Consider the following 20,143-nt stretch of genomic DNA (forward strand, 5'->3'; position numbering starts at 1 on the left):
ACTGTGGGAGTATTCTGCTGATTAGCCTTTAAGGTGGCTATCTCCTGCTGCTGTTCAGCTAACTGCTGCTGTAACTGAGCCACCAATGTTGTCAGATCTGGGGGAGGCACTGAACTGCCTGCCTCATGTCGGGGCTCAGTGACTGGTGCCCTCCTAGTTGGGCGTCCTCGTGCCATCTCTAGAGACATGGAGGACATACATGACTAACACAATCATAAGGGAGTAACTATTGTTATCATGTCAACTACTATCATGAACAAGCATGCTTTAGTCATATCTAAACATGAAACAAGAAACATAAAGAAAGTGAGAGATGTTCTTACTTGGAAGCTGCAGGTTCAATGCTGATGTGTGTGTAGGAAGTATGGAAGCTGCTCTGATACCACTCTGTAAACGACCCGCCTTCTACTGACTAGGCTGTGAGGTCGATCGTTACATTATGCTGTGCTAACTATTCCCTGACCATCATTAAATCTAAGTGCGGAAGCTGTACCAATTAAAATTTTGCTAACTATTAACATTTCTTGGTTCTACATGTGCTAAGGGGTGTGATCTAAACTATTCATGACATATATTACATTCCCCAATGGTCAAGGAACTTAACTAAGGGTTTCTCACTGATATCAGGCCTCCCAATCGATCCACGGATCGATTGGAATGGCCGGATCGATCCGTGGATCGATTCAGGTGGCTACTGTATGTGGGGCTTAGGTTGGATCGATCCAGTGATCGATCCAGCACGCTACTGTGCTCGGGCAATATTCTGGATCGATCGGCTGATCGATCCAGACTGGCCAATCGATCTCGAGCCTTCTGTTCGCGACAGAATTTGCTGGATCGATCGGTTGATCGATCCAAAGGCCTACTGTTCGCGGTACGAACTTCTCAATCGATCGGCTGATCGATTGAGAAGCCTCCAATCGATCAGCCGATCGATTGGGGTTTCTGATTTCGTACCAGAAGTCTGATTTCAGCACTTGTTCGTGCCAAAACTTCCCATGTCAATCCTAAACTAAATGTAAAACACTCTAACATCACACAAATAGTATTTTAAGCATGATAGGGTGCATGACCAACTAATTCATAGCAATTAACATACTAAGGTGCAAAACAATAAAATGCTAAAAGGTTCTAATGCTTAAAACAAGCTTGTTGAAATTCCCTAAGATCTCTATTCCAAGTTCCATCCACACACATCTTCGTAGCATTGCCCTCCAGCCTCCGCTAGTCCATCTTTCCTTTACCTTTATCTGCAGTATAAGGAAAAGAAAGTACCTGTAAGCTTTCTCTTAGTAAGAAACCATCTACCTCACTAAAACATGCAATCGATGCAAATCATGCTTTGAAAACATGCTATTTGAAAAGAACATACTGAATATGCTAAACATGGCATGACATACAATACATAGAAATAAAACTGATCATAGAAATAGAACTAATCATAAACTATCATGTTGTATCAACAGAAAACTAAACTGATATAAAACTGAGCTAAGCTAATACTAATCTGATGCTAGAGCTGACTGAACTCACATGACTAATTTGTGATGTTTGAAAACTATATTCATAATAGATTAAAATACATAATCATGTTGCTGTTTGGGCCCGACAACTGTACTTTGCTGTGCGCGCATCCCTAACTAGACCCGGGGTTGCAAATTTCGAATCTAGTAGGGTTACTAGGTTAGCTGAACCTAGGGACGACTATGGGAGCCCAACCCAATGGATATCTAATCCTGTACAGTGCCACTGAAAAGTAAAATACTGAACATAGCTAATATTTCTTGTCTTGCTTTTACTAGGTTATCTAAACCAAGAACTAGGTTGTCTGAACCTAGAGGCGACTATGGGAGCCCACCCATTGGACATCTAGTCCTATAAGAGCTATAGCAAGACTAAATCAACTGTGAAAATGCTTCTATTGCATTTATCTAAGCTAATAAAATGCCTAAATTACATTTTGACTGCTCTAACAATTTATTCGAACACTTGGTATGCGCTAGCTCGCATCCTTTATGCCGAAAGTCTACATACTACTAAACCAAAGCTTAAATTCATACGAAAGCTACTTATACTGCAGGTGAGGGGTTTCTTACCTCCTGTTCGTAATTTCTTACGATTCTAATCGCTAGATCTCCGAAGGAGACGATCCTTTCGACGATTTTCTCGCGTCCACGCGTTCCTCTCGTGGAGGGGAGCGTCCTCGTGTCGAAGTCATCGCCGGAAAGGTGCTCCTAGAGCCCTTAGGGCTTGGTGCGCCGAGAGAGGAAGAGGAGGGAGGAGGCGGCGTGAGGTTAGGGTGAGGAGGAGAAAAGTCACGAATAAATCTAATAACTCCTCACTTATTAATTCCCTATTTATATTAAGTGGTAATCTCGGCCCAACTTGAATATAAATTTAATTACCTCCCTTTCCTTTCAGCACGGCCCTGCTGGGTTCACCTGGTTACCATGGTTCACCATAAGTCATAGGACCCAATAGGTCTCGGGTTCAATTCCCGCTTAGGCCGTTTTCGTTTTCTATTTGTTTTTGCTACTTCCGCTACTCTAAAAATTCTGTAAAAATATCCTAAAATTCTAGAAAAATCATAGAATATTTCTAAATAGTTTTGAGAATTTTCGGGCGCTACAAGAATAAAGGGCCAACTGGCACTCACGGGGAGGTTCCACCCGCGCCTATTCCATTCCACCTAGCCTTGTTTCAAACGCCCTCCGAGATTGCTCAAGCCAATCGAGGAAGGGACTCTTCTTCAGATGAAGCACTCGTGCGGGATGCAAGGAAAGGCAAGGAGCCCCGAGCTGATTCGTCGCCCGAGCGAATCAACCGCCAGTTCCCCGAGGCAATCCTACAAGATCGGCTGCCAAGGCACTACACTCATTGGCGATCGGGGAATACAACGGATCAACCGACCAGGACGGCCACTTGGGAAAATTCGACAACGCTGCCACCCTCCACCAATATACAGATGGGGTGAAGAGTCGAGTCTTTATCACGGCACTCTCTGGTTCGACTCAGCGGTGGTTCAGAAGGCTGCCGAACGGATCGATAAGGAGTTTCAAAGAGTTCCGAACGACCTTCTTACACCACTTCGCAAGCAGCAGACGATACCAGAAGATGAGCGTCAGCTTATTCTCCATGAAGCAAGGCCCCAGAGAGTCCCTCCGAGCATACATCCAACGCTTCAATTAGGTGGCCATGGACATCCCATCGGTCTCGTCCGAGACCATGATGAATGCGTTCACCCAAGGGCTCGTGGATGGAGATTTTTTCCGGTCTCTCATATGAAAGCCACCTCGAGACTATGACCACATGCTGAAGAAGGCCAACAAATACATAAAAATGGAAGAGGACCAAGCGGCGAGGAGGAAGGAAACGCCGTCTGAACCATCGACGCCGACCGAACGGAGGCTGTCGATCAGCCATCAGCCACCACAAGGACCCCAAGTTGAATGGACACTGCTACACCAGGAAGAAGGCCTCATGCAGTTCAGCACGTGCCCTCCGGGCATCTGAAACCAAAAGGATAGATATGGACCCCTATGTTCTGTTCCTTCTATTAGTCAGCAACCCACAATACCCGCAACTATCGCGGATTCAACTCAGTCACCCAACTGGCATCTTGAAATTATCGCCATTGGTCTCCCTCTCCTGACCGGTGACACGGGCACCACGATGTCGAACGGCGAGAGGAAGTAACGAGATCATTGCAGTAGCCTCATCGAAGAAGCATCGAGCCCGACCGAGCCGTACGCGTGCGAAGCAAACCATCCGCTCAGGAGGAAGAGAATAGGAGCAACGCGGCACGAGGTGAGATCAACATTATAGCTGGCGGACCGACCAGCGGAGACTCCAACCGAGCCCGAAAATCATACGCTCAGCGGCTAGAGATCCACACCGTTAGCTACAATAGGGAGAATGCGAGTGGGCCCGAGATCAGCTTCGGCCCCAGGGATCTCGAAGGAGTTGAAGTGTTGCACGATGACGCCCTCATTATCCGAGCGGTAATTGCAAACTATACCATTCATCGTGTATTTGTTGACACAGGCAGCTCGTTCAATATTATCTTCAAGAAGGTGTTTGATCAACTCCAAATCGATCGGGATGAGTTGCTACCGATGACAACCCCACTGTATGGGTTCACCGGCAATGAGGTCCAGCCGATCGACCAAGTCAAGCTGGCCATATCACTTGGAGAGGAGTTGCCTCAAAGGACGAGGGTCAGGAACTTCATCGTGGTAGATGCCTCCTCATCCTACAACGTCATTTTAGGTCGACCGGTCCTTAATGAATTTCGAGCGGTCGTCTCAACCTTCTGTCAGAAGATTAAGTTCCCGGTGGAAGATCGGATAGGAGAGGTAAAGGGTTATCAGTTGACCGCTCGGCATTGCTATGTCGAGATGGTCAAGACGGAGGTGAAGTTCACATGGAAAGCACTCCGGCTGGAGGTAAACATCGTAATTGAAAAGCCCCCTACTTTGGTTTACGAGGAGAAGGAAGAAGTACATATCCACCCGAGCTGAGCGGAACAACTACCTTCATTGCCGCCGATCTGGAGGCCGAGTAGAAAGCTAAGCTGATCACATGTCTCCAGCAGAACCACTACGTGTTTGCATGGTCGACGCATGAACTGCCCGACATCTCCCCGAACGTCGCCCAGCACGAGTTGCACGTCTGACCAAACGCTCGTCCGGTAAAGCAGAGGAAGAGAGACTTCAGTGCTGAGCAGAATTTGATCATCCGAGCAGAGATAGAAAAACTCCTGGAGGCCGGCCACATACGTGAAGTTCAGATCCCGAGCTGGCTTGCCAACGTGGTGCTGGTCTCCAAGCCCGGGAATAAGTGGAGGGTCTGCAACGACTTTCGGGACCTTAATAAAGCTTGTCGGACTTCTACCCCTACCTCGGATAGACCAGATGGTGGACTCCACTGTCGGGTGCGAGTTGATATGCATTTTGGGAGCGTATCAGGGATACCATCTGTTGAAACCCCAAGGTTGTTTTGATGTGATCAACAAGTTAAGTTAGGCCCTGCGTTGTTTCTAACCTTGTGTCTAAGTGTGCAGGAGCTTAGGAGCACAGGTACTCGAGCGGAAGACGCAGCTAGCGAGAAGGACGGCACGCTGTGCGTCCGAGGGACGAGGTGCTGCGGAAGAGTACACCGGCGGACGAGAAGGAAGTGCGCGCGGTGGTTCCGAGGTACGAAAGTCGGAGCGGAAGATTGCTCGGAGAAGCAGCTAGCGCGAAGGTCGGCACGGGTACGACCGAGGGACTAAGTCTGGATGAGTACGCTGGTGGACGAGAAGGACACGCGGTAATTCCGAGGGACGAGAAGCCGGAGGGAAGCGCTCGAGAAGACCGGAAGATGGGTTCGGGTGAGCCCTATTCCGGATGTCGAGATCACCCAAGCAAGCGGGCCGGAGGAAAACCCGGACCGAGGCGACCAGAGGAGAAGAGGACACGGACCAAAAGTCAACCGGGTTGACTTTTGGCTCTGGGCGCCCGAAACTGACCAGGCGCCCGGAATGTACCGGGGCGCCCGAACCATACCGGGGCGCCTGGAGGACTTTCACGGATCGAGCTCTTGATTCGAACGTTGGGGATAAATTTTATCCCCAGGCGCCGGAACCCATCCAGGCGCCCCGACCAAGGCTATAAATATAGCCTTGGTCCAGAAGCTTTTCAACGATCACGATCATTCTATTTCCAAACACTTGTATGCTTTAGTTGTAGTTAAGCTTCTGTTTTCTGTGCCTAAAATGCTGTAAGAGGCTTCTCCGTCTGAAGGAGTTTTTGAGCTTAATCTTCCTTGGATTAACAACCACATCGGTTGTAACCAAGTAAACATCTGGTGCCTCGTATTTACTTTTATGCTTTTATTTATTTGCTTAATTCATTTTACAAGTGTTAGCTTAATCGTTCGAGGAAGGGTTGTTTGTTTTTGACAGGCTATTCAACCAACCCTTCTAAGCCGGCCCAACGGTCCTACACCATCAAGTGTCGCTCGCCCGGGAAGATCAACAGAAGGTCAGCTTCATCACAGCCAACGGTACGTACTGCTATAATGTTATGTCGTTCAGACTGAAGAATGCTGGGGCCACATATCAAAGATTGATGAACAAGTGTTTCGGCGGTAGATCGGCCGCAATATGGAGGTATATGTGGGCGATATACTAATTAAGTCCCTCCGAGCTGCTAATCTATGTGCAGATGTCACGGAGACGTGCCAGACACTGAGGACGTATGGGTTCAAGCTAAATCCAAATAAGTATATGTTCAACGCGAAGAGAGGGCGATTTTTGGGCTACATCATTATCGAACGGGGAATCGAAGCAAACCCTAGCAAGGTGAAGGCGCTACAAGATATGACGCCCCCCAGAAACCTGAAGGAAGCCCAACGTCTCACTGGTCGGATAACTGCATTATCTCGGTTCATTTCCAAGTCATCCGACTAGAGCCTACCCTTCTTCAAGATATTGCGTCGAGCCACCAAATTTCAGTGGGACAAGGAGTGCGACCGGGCATTCGAGGAACTCAAGGTGTATCTGAACTCGTTGCCTGTACTGGCTAAGCCAACTGCCGGTGAGCCACTCCGAATCTATCTGTGTAACGCCCCGGCCCGGGTGGGCCCTACCCGGACCGAATCGGGAACGCCACTAGAATTGCCCATCGGGTTGACGACTAGCTCCACACACCACCGGAGGTCCTTTTAGCGTGTTTTGTCCCCACTCTCACGCACCCTGAAAAACTTCCCAGGAGGTCACCCATCATCAGATTTCTCCAAGCCAAGCACGCTTAACTTTGGAGTTCTTAAGTTTAGGCTTCCGAAAAGGAAGGTGCACCTTGGTGATATGGATAGTACCGTCTAACTTTTTAAGACATACTTAACCAGAATCTCAGAACCGGGGTATTACAATCTGTCCTCAACTGAGCACACTGTCGGCTCGGCACTAGTCCGGCAGAACGGCGAAAAGCAACCAGTGTATTTCCTAAATCATATATTAAAAGACGCTGAGTCCTACTACACTGGTCTCGAGAAGCTTGCTTTCGCATTAGTGCTCGCCGCTCGGAGGCTCCGCCCGTATTTCCTCACGCACACTATCATTGTGATGACCAATAGTCCTTTAGGGAGAGTCCTCCTCAATCCTGAGGCTTTCGGACGGCTGATCAAGTGGACAATAGATCTCAGCGAGTTCGACATCCAGTATCAGCCCTGAGCGGCCATCAAGGTACAATCCTTGGTGGATTTCGTCACGAAGGTACAAAATCCTGAGCCTGACTCAATCTGGAAAATATATGTGGATGGGTCATCCACTCGACAGGGGAGCAGGATTGGCATACTTCTCATCTCCCCTCAGGACAAACGGATGCAACTGTCCGTTCGACTAGACTACAGGGAAACAAATAATAAAGCCGAATATGAGGCGCTGATAGCCGGTCTGCAAGCCGCCTGGCACGTCAGAGCCATTAAGGTTCTCATTCATTCGGATTCTCAATTAGCTGCTCAGCAGCTTACTGGGACATTCAAGATAAGTAACACAAGGCTTAAACTCTACGTTGAAGCTTTTGAAAAGTTGAAGGCCAATTTTTGGGAGGTCACTATACAAAAGATCCCCTGCACGGAGAACCAAGCTGCAGACGAATTGGGCAAACTGGCTAGCTCTATATCCACAATCGTCATATCACAGCCGATCGAGCAGGTGTCCCTGGTGGCCCACATTGATCGGATGGAGGGGTTCACCTTCCAAGCGACTGGAGAACGGCGCTGGTAGAGTTTCTGCGATTGGGAGCTACACCTTCCGATGGGGAAGATGCAAACTTATTGAGAAAAAGTGCTGGTCGGTTCACTCTGATCAAGGATCAACTCTACAAAAAAGCCTTCGCCAGACCTCTGCTTAAGTGTGTCGGATTGGAAGACGCTGAGTACATACTATGACAGATGCATCAAGGATCCTACGGCGGGCACCTGGGAGGCCGCTCATTAGCAAAGAAGATCCTCTTGGCCGGATACTTCTGGCCGACCCTCCAGGAGGACGTCGCTCGAACAATCGCCACCTACTTGTCTTGTTAGAAGTATCACACATTCTCACATCGGTCGACCAAGGAAATGAAAGCGTCTACTATGTCTTGTCCGTTCGACCAATGGGGCATGGATATCATGGGACCCTTCCTAATGGTGACAGATCAGCGGAAGTTCCTGCTTGTCATGGTCGACTATTTCTTCAAGTGGGTTAAAGCCGAGCCGCTGGTCAGGATAACCTAGCAGATGGTTAAGAAGTTCATATGGCAACACATCATTTGCCGATTCGGCATCCCTCGCCGGCTCATTTCGGACAATGGGAGACAGTTCATTGGTCAAGAACTCAGGGAATGGTGCGAGGGGTATGATATCCAGAAGGCCTTCACCTCAGTAGCATATCATCAGAGTAATGGGCAGGCAGAAGTCCCCAATCGGGAGATATTGTGGATCCTACGCGCGCGGCTTGACCATAAGGGAGGGAGCTGGGTGGGCGAACTCCCTAGTGTGTTGTGGGTGATCTGCTCAAACCCTAAAGAAGGAACGGAAGCAACCTCCTTTCACTTGGTGTACGACAGTGAAGCGGTTGTCCCCGTTGAAGTTGGAGTAGAGTCCGACCGGATATAATACTATGACGAGGACAACCCCGAGTGGAGACTCCTGGAGCTATACTTGGTGGACGAGGCACGTGCTAAAGTCGTCGTCCGGCTGATGGCCTACCGAAAGAGGATGACGCAGAACTACAATCAAAAGGTGATCCCAAGATCATTTTAGGTCGACGACTTTATGTGGAAGAAGGTAAAGTCGGTCAGCGACATCACCAAGTTGGAAGTTCCATGGGTCAGACCCTTCAGGATCGTGTTAAAGCTCTGCTCGGGCGCCTACTACCTAGAGGATGAGGACGGACGATGATTAGAACGTCCGTGGAGCACGAACCATCTCCAGTCATACCGAGCCGGGTGAGAGATGCGCTGATGTAATCAATGTATTTTCTTTATCCCTGCGCCCTTTGAGTGTAGGACTGAAATCAAAAGCAAAACGTTGCCAAATTTCGTGGCAAACGGCAAGTCAAATCGTCGAGCGGCGACGTTAAACTCAGGTCTCCACCGACGATCAAGCGATGACCTTAAACCCGAGTCTTCATCAAATTATCGAGCGGCGACGTTAAACCCACATCTCCACCGACGGTTGAGCGGCAACCTCAAACCCAAGAGTTCATCAAATCGTCGAGCAGGAACGTTAAACCCAGGTCTCCATCGACGGTCAAGCGACGACCTTAAACCTGAGACTTCATCAAATCGTCAAGCGGCAACGTTAAACCCAGGTTTCTATCGACGGTCGAGCGGCGACCTTAAACCCGAGACTTCATTAAATCGTCGAGCAACGACGTTAAATCCAGGTCTCCACCGACGGTCGAGCGGCGACCATAAACTCCGGCCTTCACCCAATCATCGAGCGGCGACATTAAACCCCAGAGTTGTGCGGCGACTATAAATCCCAAAGTCGAGCGACGATTATAAACCCCAGAGTTGAGTGGCGACTATAAACCCTAGGATCGAGCAACGATCTTAAAACCCAGAGGTATGACCTTGATGAATTTATCAATGATTGAAATGTGAGCATGATGCCCGTTCGGGGCTATATAGTCAAAAGCTTTGTGATAGACAAGCAAACATGTGAGGAAGAACTACAAAATGACTTCATTGATAACAAAACAAAAGCTGCCGAGCGGCAGTCAAACATTCAAAGGTTACAAGATCCCTCCTCACTCAAGATAGTTGAAGACTTCGTCTGGTATCGAGTCATTCAGCTGAACCCAGTCGATGACGTCGTCAGTCAGAGAGGCTGAAATATGCCTGATCGCCTGCAATTGGTTGAACGTCCTAGTTATAGCCAGCTCGAAACTCTGGATAAGGCGATTAACAACTTTGTCAGTAAATTTCTCCGAGCAGAGGTATTCTTGCTTCATGGTCTCGAATTGGTTCGGTTCGGCGTCCTGGTAAGTCTTCAGGGTAGCGCAGGAGGACTCTAGAGTACCTTCAAGGGCCCTCACTTGCCCTTGAAAATCAGCCTCCCTAGCCAAGCGGTTGTCCCATTCGACGATCAGCAAGTTCTCCGCCTCCTTGAGCTTCGCATCTAACTTCCGAGCCTCCTGGTTCTTCAACTCCAGGTCAACTATGGCTCGGTTCTTCCTATTGGCAGCCTGATCGATCTTCTTGTTGTAGGTTTTCACCTGAGTCTCGAGCCGACTCAGCATGATGGCCTGATCGGCAGACTTCTTCCGCTCGACTTCCAGGAGTTTATTGGCCTTCTCTAGATCGGCTTGCAATTGGGCAATGGGTGGCCCATATGAGGAAGAGGCACCACCAGAGATTTTGAGCTTCTTCAGCTCATCCTCCATGAAGGCAAGATGCCGACACATTGCCATGCTCTCCACCCAGTACTGCCGCGAAATCGAAGAATGTTAATGCCGAGTGGAGGTAAAATCATGAATGGATCATTGCATACATACCTCGATGGACATTTGCAGGTGATTGCTGGCGAGCAGCCCTGGAGGCATGGTTGTGGTATGTGCTTAGGCCACCTCCCAAACCTTGGCGAGCGGCCCGCGGATGAGTATCTGATGTTCCAGAGTTAGCGGTTGATCGCCAGCCGCTAAAAACTCCTCTGTTGGGAGGTGGAGGATGGCCATCACAAATCGGCGGCCGCTCGAAGCTGATTGGGAGGATGTTGCTGGGCCGGAGGCTTGGGTAGTCGAGGCAGGAAGAATGCCAGATCGTAGAATCCTTCGCCGAGTCGGAGGAAGAGAGGCAAGCGATGGGGCTGCGATGGGCTTGGGTGGAAGAGCAAACAGGGAGGGCGTCCGGTCGGAGGAAGTAGCTAGCACCGTCTCAGTGATGACCACGGGAGACACAGTGGCCCCCTGCTCGGAGACGCGCACTGCCGAAGAGGCAGAGCGAGAGGGGGTGGCCGTTTGACGCCTCTTGCGCCATAAAAGGGGAACCTCATCACCTGAAGACCCCGAGCCTTTAGTTGGGAGGCGTGCTGCGCTTCGAAGGGCGGGAGGGGGTTGTTCGCCACGCCTACGCTAGGCGTCCGTTCGATGGTTCCTTTGCCCACGATTGGTGTTCCCCCCGCTCTTCTCGAGGGTGCCTTCGTGAGAGCCAATCGGAGTCAAGCCGAGGTTCGCCATTTCCTTGGCTGCGGCCGCCTCGATCTCCGCATCCTCAAGCTTCATTATACCTGCTACCCGGGCGCGCAACATGATGTCGGCTGCAAAAGAAGGAAAGAATCAGTTAGACTCAAGGGAGGAGGGTTGGGAAATTCTATACCTAGGCTGCTCGGGAGTCTCGTTTGGGTCGGACTCAGTCCGAACATGTACATCACACCCTCTGGCAGTAACTTGTGGATGTCAAATTTCTGGCCGGCTAGTATGTTCGCCGCATGGAGGTAGTATGGCTGGCTCTTGTATTTCTCCAGATCTGGTGAAGGTGGAAGTCCGACCTGCCACTTGGTGCGGAAACTCGGTCGCTCGGGGAGTCACATGTAGAAAAAGTAATCTTTTCAATGTTTATTGGAAGATGACATTTTATCGAAAAAGACCAAACCGACCCAAGACTGGAAGAGGTAGGTGCCCAGCTCGGATTGCTTGGGATAATAGAAGTAATGGAATACCTGAGGTGTTAGGGGAATACTGTGCACTTTGAACAGAATGACCACGCCACACAAGAGGCGAAAGGAATTGGGGGCGAGTTGTGCTAAAGGGACACTGTAATGCCCCACCCTCCTCACTACTGGTCTGTGAGGGCGGGGGGTTACTGGACTACTAACTTATCTTAACTAACATTGCACACATGTGAAGATCAATACATAAACTCTCTAAACATACAATTAATGACAGCGGAAACATGAATAACTTATCCCTACATTCTACTCCAGCACGTATACATAACTAAAACTATACATCAATCTAAATATGCTGAAATATATGTATTAATCTGAACATGCATGCAACCATTGTACAACTCAGATAATAGGTCTAATGTGCATAACAATTTAAATGAAAGAATTCTAAATACATGGCAATCTTAATAAATTCTTATGCTAAATCCCAAGACTTCTATAGTCCAGGCATCACACATCCATCCGCACCTCCTTGTCGCCTTCCTTTGCTATAACTTTTCCTTTCCTTTATCTGTAGTAAGAGGAAATGCAACTATAAGCAAAATTGCTTAGTAAGCGCTATCTAACTCACAAAACTCGAATATGCATATGAATAAAATAAATCTAAAACTGAATGCTTTAAAGGAAATACTACACATGCTCATCTAATAGCAAAAGAAACAAGAAATGCTGAAATGCTAAACATGTAAAGCTTATTTCACTTGTTCAAAACTTATACTTTTATACTTCAGAATAATAAGTTTAACTGAACTGATGCATAAGCTGAGCTAAACTGATGCTAGGCTAATGCTGAATCTGAACTGTATTCACGTAACTGATTTGTGAAGTTTTGAAAACTATTTTCATAATAGATAAAAATAATAATCATGCTGCTGATGGGCCGACTATACTTGCTATGCGCGCATCCCTAACTAGACCCGAGGTAGCTAGTCCCGAATCTAGTAGGGTTTACTACGTTATCTAAACCTAGGGACGACTATGGGAGCCCAACCCAAGGACAACTAAGAGTCCAGCACAGTGCCACTGATAAAAGTAAAATACTGATTCATAAGCTGATTTATCTTAATTACTTCTTCTTTAAATGTCTTGGCATTTTAACAAGCACCTTGTGTGCCAAAATCCCTAAATTCTTGACTTTGGGATCTACTTAAGGCCTTGGCCTTTTTCTTTCTTTTCTTTATCTTTCTTATACTTGTTAATACCTCTAATAAAAGAATGCTTCTTTAAAAACTGAAATGTTTAAACAAATTCTAACTTTGAAATGCATAAACAAAAATCTGCATATTATGCTAATCAAAATTCTGCATATTATACTAACAAAATTCTGCACTTGTAAGCTTAATAAAATCTACACTTGTAAACTTAATAAAATCTGCACTTGTAAGCTTAATAAAATCTGCAAATCTAATTAAGTTACTAGAGATCTAATTGGATCTTCCAATGCTAAACCATCAAAACTGCAATGATAAACAATTCAAAATCTGTAATGCTACACATAGTTATTCCACACTAAAAATCTGTCAAAGCTTGATACCTATGTAAAGCTTATACTTTTATAGAGCAATAGAGATCTTTAAGCATGTTACAACATGATCTAAACTTGAATACTAAGCCAAAATCACAAACTGAAAACTAAATCTGCATACTCTACTAATCAAGATTCTGCATTCTATGCTACACAATTTCTGCATACTATGCAAACATAAATTATGCACTATAATACTTAACCAAACTGCACTATAATCTTTTTTTAAAAAAAAACTGCACTATAAGTTCCACCAAAAATCTGCACTACAAGTTCCACCAAATATCTGAACTATAAATTCCACCAAAAATCTGCACTACAAGTTCCACCAAAAATCTGCACTATAAACTTAATTAAAATCTGCACTATAAGCTTACATAAAAATCTGCACTATAAGCTTAATTAAAATCTACACTATAGGCTTAATTAAAATCTGCACTATAAACTTAAATAAAAATCTGCACTATAAGCTTAAATAAAAATCTGCACTATAAGCTTAATTAAAACCTGCATAAAAATCTGAATTTCTAATTACAAGGGAAAAATAAATCTTGGATCTACTCTAAATTCCCAAGCAACCACAATCCTTTACAGCATATTCTGAAAACTAAAAGAAACATTAAATCAAAGCTTTACCGCAGGTGAGCAGCACTTACCTTGGCGTTCTTGGACTCACTAGCGAAGAAGAAGACTCCTAGGGCTTCGGCAAAACTCAAGCTCTCGACAACTTCTTTGCATCTACTTGTTCTCCTCACCAAGGTGATCACAATGGTGGAGGAAGCCCTCGGATTTGGTCCTTGGCCGGCCGCCGGAAACGATGCCCTAGCTCTGGCTTTGTTTCCCGCCCGAGCACCGCTATCACGAGCGAGAGGAGAGGAGAGGATGGTTTAGGTCACGAGAAAAACAGAACATCAACTTATCCCTCTTTATAACTTAGTATTTCTGTTATGGCTTAAGACTAATTCGTTATAAATTTGTTCACGAAATACCTGGTGAACGCTTGGCTATCGCGCTTCGCCTAAATCTCTGACCGGGTCAGAGGTTGCGGGTTCGAATCTCGGTCGTATCTCTTTTATACTTAATTATTTTTTATTATTAACTACTACTTAAATAAATTTCGTTCTTTCTTTAATCAGCACCGCTCGCTTGGGCACTTGGCTATCGCGCTCCGCTTAAGTCGTGGACCGGGTCGGAGGTTGCGGGTTCGAACCTCAGCCGAAACCTTTTTATTCCTAATTATTTTCTGTTTACTACTACTACTTAAAATATTTCCACTCCTTCTTTAATCAGTACCGCTCGCTTGGGCACTTGGCTATCGTGCTTCACTTAAGTCGTGGACCGGCTCGGAGGTTGCGAGTTCGAACCTCAACTGAATCCATTTTATTCCTATTTATTTTCTATTTATTAACTACTACTTAAACAAATTTCACTCTTCCTTTAATCAGCAACGCCTGCTTGGGCACTTGGTTAGCTGAGACAACTTAAGGCTTTGCTTGACCGGAGGTCTCCGGTTCGAATCTTGGCTTAATTTTTTTATTTTTTGCAACTTGTTTCTTTTGGTAAAAATATCAAATGAACTCCAAAAATTACATAAAAATACTCTAAAAATCTCTAGAATATTTCAAAAGCATTTCTAAATATTTTTAAGTGTTATTAGGACTCGGAATGAGGGAATTTGGGTCGTTACAGACACGGAAGTAGTTACAGACGTCAGTTATGAAAGGATGGATGGGGAATCGAAGACCTGCCACGAATTGATCTCGGAAAGAACAGATTGTGTCGGTCAATGGGTCATTGGGCCGATCGGACGGGGAGGCCAGAACTATTTTGTGGTCAGATGGAAGGTCAAAGGCATTTACGAGGCTCGTAGCGTCGCCCGCGTCAAACCTGGTCTCCATAGTGGTATACCAGAGTCCGAGAGTAGTGTCCGACGGTCACGACGAACTGGCCATTGCCAGAGAAACTCAGCCGGGAAAACAAAAGCACGATGGTCGAAAGGAAAAACGCAGAACAGACGCCGGAACAGTGGTGTGACGGAAGAAGAACAGTGGAAGATCACCAACAGAAAGGTTTGGAGAAGCTTACAAGAAAAAGAAAGGGAGCCGCAGAAAGCAGTGGATCGCCGTCGAGGAGCGCAGGGTCGTCGAAGCACTGGTCGCACGCAGAGGATCACCGGCAACTATCGTAGGAAGCACAAGAGGAAGAAGACGCGGTGGCTTTATAAAGATCGGCTCGGTTGACCGGAGCTGTCGGATCTAGGTCACGCGAACCGAAGCACAAATCCAACCGTCGAATTCAAACCGCCAAATGTCACATCAGTAGCCGTCACCTCGGACGTGCGGCGACTGTGGTTCTGACATGTGGCATACTTCTACAGGACCGCTGAATGGGCGTCATTATTAGGCATGGGCACGTGCTCGGCCTTAATGGAGGGGATTTGCACGAATTCCGAGGAGATTTGGGTGACATCATTATTTGACTGCGCGGCTCGTGCCCATCCAAAGACGTCGAAGGAGAAACCTCCCTAGTGTAAAATATCAGATCGCCGAGCGGCCCAGAAGATTAGTCTAGCATGGACTAGTCAGGGTCTAACTAGCCTCATAGCCAATCGGTCAACCGATCTCTAGACGACTTGTCCAGTCAGTCGGACTTGCAACCTCCTTCGACTAGACTTGAGAGGGAGGCACGTGATCCGATGGTAAGGTAGGGCCTCGCCCCGCAGGAGGTCAGCGCCACGTGGAAGGTTAAAGTCAAGGCGGTCAATGCCCCCAGGCTACCGTCCGACCGGGCGACCGCATCAACCGGTCGGACTAAAGAATGGCCGGTCCGACGTTATTACAGCTCGGTCTCACACCGAGCTTTCGACGCTCAAAAGACTATCACCAAAGCCAGCGACGACCGGCAAGTCATATGCCAAGCGACGGGACATGTGCCAGGCGAGCATCCCGATCGCCCAAAGATCATATCACAGCAAATGAAACGGAAACGCGACCCAGCAAACCTAGGCAGTGAAAGTAGTCGAGTGGCCTCCCCGCTCGACCCAGACAACAGAATTAGCCTAGCGGCCACCCGCTCGGCCTGCTAGCAGACAAAAGCTGGCCGAGCGGCCCACTCACTCGGCCCACTAGACAAAGGTAGGATCGACTAATATTCTCCTCGAGACCCGTGCCACAGACAGACAGCATGGTCGACGGCATGATCAGGCAGAGAATCGTACGACGGAAACTTCTACTATCTCTTGTCAGGATATGCTCGGGCAATTGAGGTATGGTGTCAGGTATACTTTTCTGACACGTCCTATTAGGAAAAGCTTTGAGATGCGTGTACGCTTCGAGGAGCGTGCACGCGCACCCCTGGGAGCCCTATATAAAGGACCCCAAGCTTCGACGAGGGTATGCTCATTCTACTGTAGGTACAGTTAATTAAACTGCCACTTTCATTTCTTTACTTGCTTGTTGTTTTTCGCTGGAGATCTGACTTGAGCGTCGGAGGGTCATCGCCGGGGAACCACTTCCTAGCTTGACACTGATGCTTTTGTGCTTGTAGGCTAACCTCATCGGAGGTCCACACACGATCAACAGGAGCGTCACATCCCAACGTTCGTCACCTCGACTTTCGGACAGAATTATATATATATATATATATATATATATATATATATATCCCTTCAGTGCAAAAAGAGCCTGAAGAGTTCATAGGATAGTACATTAGTTCAGTAGATCTGCCCATGAATATTATCGTGCACTTGCAGTCTCGATGAAGTCCCTTTCTCCCTGTTTTGCTAGCTATCACATGGATCGAAGTTATCCATGATTGACCATGGCTCCTTAATTTGGTTGTTCCCAGAACTCTTTCCTCATTTTTACTTTTGGATTCTCATGAAACTCCAGCTAACCGCTATTTCACATTAACTGCTCTAATTACCTGGAGGCGTTATCCTGTGGCTGCGTCCCTTTGTCCTTCTCGATAGCCTCGATTTTCTCTATGAGGAAAGGAAAGAAAAAAAAAAAGATAATAAAAAAAACACCAATTGATGAAGTTAGTGCATAGCTCACAGAGGCTGGCCACCATTCTTTTATCAACGATAAATATTATAATATTACAAACTGTTGTACATGTTTAGATGTACTATTAAACGATGGACATGTATTTGTACTTTGTAAAACATCCTATTTATTTGAGGTACATCATCCTCGTATTGACATCTATTCCTAGGTTGCCATCTAAAAGATATATCATGCATGTAACAGCCAAAAGTCGCACTTCGACCAACTAGGCTCTTGTTACCAAGATATGCCCATCGATTGGTATGTAAAAGTCTTGGAACGCTGGGAAGGTTCTGCTAGATATCTAGTCATCTCTTCACCTTTATCCATAGCTCCAAGCGGACGAGCATTGGAAGAAGATGTTGTCCCTTGATTTATCGGCTTGCTGGCAAGTGGGCAAGTCTTGCATGATTCATATGACAATAGATCCTTTTGTTCGCAGTCTACCATGGGTCAACAATCAGAATGTGAATTTGTGCTTAGGCAGAAGATACACCTTCCATACAGTTATGACCCATGGATGTTTGGTCAAGTTCATGATAAAAGGGGAGAATTCAAAATTAAGATTTTTTAGGTAGTTAGCTGTTAATTAAGTTTAATTTATTTTTTATATTTAATTTTATTTTAAATCTTAGGAATCGAGTCTTGATAGTTAATTTATCTTAAATCTTACGGAATAAATTTAGTTGGTTATTTTTCTGTTTAGATTTTTTAAGGGGGTTGAGAGCTATATAAATCTATGCTTAGATGATGTTTCAGGACAAGTTATTTTGATATTGAATCAATTAGTTTCGCTTAAACCATGTTACGGCTACATCTCTTTTGTTCTTTATTTTTCGCTCTTATTTTCTCAAGATTTTTTTTAAAACCTATCTTGAGCTATTTCTTATTTCGTTATTTCTCTCTTGTTTTTTCTTAATCTCTCTACAACTTCACGCCTCAGAATAATCTATATTCTGCCCAGCATCAGTTGGTATCAGAGCTCATTAAGATCCAACGGAGGGTCGTCGTGGACATGATCATGATCGTGAAAGGCAGGTTCCGGCTGAGGAAGCCTCACATTGTGGTCGTAGCACCTAAGACGAGATTCAATATCTACAGAGACAAGTCACAAAGTTAACTCAACGTCTAGCGACACGAGAACGTAAATATCATAAATTTCTTTATTCCCCTTCTGAAAAATCTCTAATTTCCAATCGAGAAGAGTTGTCCAAGCACAAGTTTGGTTTCGACAAATACGAGTTCAACCACCCCACCACCTACAACTTCGAGAGAACACCAACTCCCGAGTGCCTCTACGCCCCCCCTCCCCCTCTTCTCACAACGGCAGAGACAACCATGAGGATGCGGACCTCGACAACATCAAGTACGACAAGTCCTACTCTCTTGATCATCCAATTGTAGGAGGCAGTGAAAATGATGACAAGTTCGGATTATTCGATGATCCAATTTACGACAAAGACGAGATCGAAGCACTAAGCGAACCCATATTCAATGATGAAGTTGATGAGGTACTCTATGGTGATGACCATGAGATTTTGATCTTATTTGAGGATGCAGTTTGTGCCGTATATGAAGACAATGCGAAGAAAAGGGAGAATATGGATGTTGAAGACATTATTTTGAACTCGAGGACGAGTTCTTTTCAACCTAGGGCATTTGATGCAGGAGCATCCAGTGATACAATCATCTCATACCATCCAACATCAGCAGGGATCTCCTGGTCCGCAAATTGCGGACCAGGGGATGGTCCACTGATCTGGACCTTTGATTTGAATGGACCCCATCTTTAAATAAATGGGGTTTATTCAAATCAAAGGTCCACATGTAGTGGACCATCTCCTGGTCCGCAATTTGCGGACCAGGAGATCTGCTCCCATCCAACATGGCTATGTTCCCATTGGAGTTGTTACGAGAAGAAAATAAAGCTACCAACTTTCCTTTTGAATCTAGAAGAAGGACGATCGAGGCTACTTACAAGGAAGATGATGAGTTCGTGGTCTTCTGACGTGGTTGCACTCTATTCAGAGTCTGGACGAGATGGAATCCCTTCAGATTTGATAACTAATAACTTTACATTACTTTCTATATTCAAATTTTTGAACAAGATGAAGTACGAAGACATGGTATATACTTTGCTTCCTTACGAAAATGATAAAATAGACCTAAACTTGGATCTACCATCTGAGGTACAACAACTCCTATCCGACTTTGCTAATTTGATGGCTGAAGACCTTCTTCCGGGGCTTTCCTCTAGGGAGACATTCAACACCATTAACATCGTTCCAGGGTCAATCTTACCTAACTAGCCAGCATACCGTGTTATTGTTGGATATTGGGGCCTTAAATGGACCAAAATGATTTTGAGGAAGGAAGCCATCAATTGTTGAAAGTCGTAATTGACTTCAAAATTGAAATCTACGATTCGCGTAGATAGATTTAGACTATTAATTTGCTCAAAACCGATTAAGGGTGAATGAGAAATTAATATTTAAAGTCAGCCCAAAATAACATTTATTATTCATTAATAAAGTGCATGAGAGAATAGTCCCACATCGGAAATTCTCGATGTGTATTCTCTACTTATTAATGAAGATGTGTTAATGGAGTTAACACAAAAATAAAAGGACAGGTGCTCGCACCTGTGAGCCCGCCACCCGCCACGTGCGCAATGGGCGCTTTGTAGGCGCACTTTGCACTCTGAGGGTCACAACTCCTCAGATCTGATGGATGAGATTGAAGTGGGCTTGGTGAAGGGTTACAACCCTTCAGAATGGATGATCTAGATCGATCCAGCCCTCCTCTCTTCTCTTCCTCAAGCATTCATCTCATCTTGTGCATTCAAGAGTCCAAGAAGTCTACTAGAAGGTTCGCT

Source organism: Zingiber officinale, chromosome 10A (assembly GCF_018446385.1).
Source record: "Zingiber officinale cultivar Zhangliang chromosome 10A, Zo_v1.1, whole genome shotgun sequence".
Classification (NCBI taxonomy): domain Eukaryota; kingdom Viridiplantae; phylum Streptophyta; class Magnoliopsida; order Zingiberales; family Zingiberaceae; genus Zingiber; species Zingiber officinale.